The sequence below is a fragment of the Octopus bimaculoides genome, unplaced genomic scaffold, assembly GCF_001194135.2.
Source record: "Octopus bimaculoides isolate UCB-OBI-ISO-001 unplaced genomic scaffold, ASM119413v2 Scaffold_51101, whole genome shotgun sequence".
NCBI lineage: Eukaryota > Metazoa > Mollusca > Cephalopoda > Octopoda > Octopodidae > Octopus > Octopus bimaculoides.
The window spans coordinates 66,094-66,634 of record NW_026315910.1 but is presented as its reverse complement, the minus strand read 5'-3'; positions in this window follow the sequence as shown (position 1 = coordinate 66,634).

Sequence of the window (541 nt, the reverse complement as noted above, 5' to 3'; positions counted from 1 at the left end):
GGGGAGGGGAGGGAGAGAAAGAGAGGGGGGACAGAAAAAAGGCAGATAGACAGACAGACAGATAAATAGAAAGAAGAAGAAGAAGAAGAAGAAGAAGAAGAAGAAGAAGAAGAAGAAGAAGAGGAAGAAGAAGAAGAAGAAGAGGAAGACAGAAGAAGGAGAAGAAGAGGAAGACGGAAGAAGGAGAAGAAGAGGAAAACGGAAGAAGGAGAAGAAGAGGAAGACGGAAGAAGGAGAAGAAGAAAAGGAAGAAGAAGAAGAAGAATCCCTTTTACTAGAGGCACAAGGCCTGAAATGTTGTGAGGAAGGGAAGAGACAATCACATCGACACCAGTGCGTAACTGGTACTTAAGTTATCGACCCCGGAAGGGATGAAAGGCAAAGTCGACCTCGGCGGAATTTGAACTCAGAACCTAACGACGGGTGATATACCACCAAGCATTTCATCCAGCCATCTAACGATTCTGCCAGCTCCCCATAATAATAATAATAATAATAATAATAATAATAATAATAAGTGGTGGTGGTGGTGGTGGTGGTG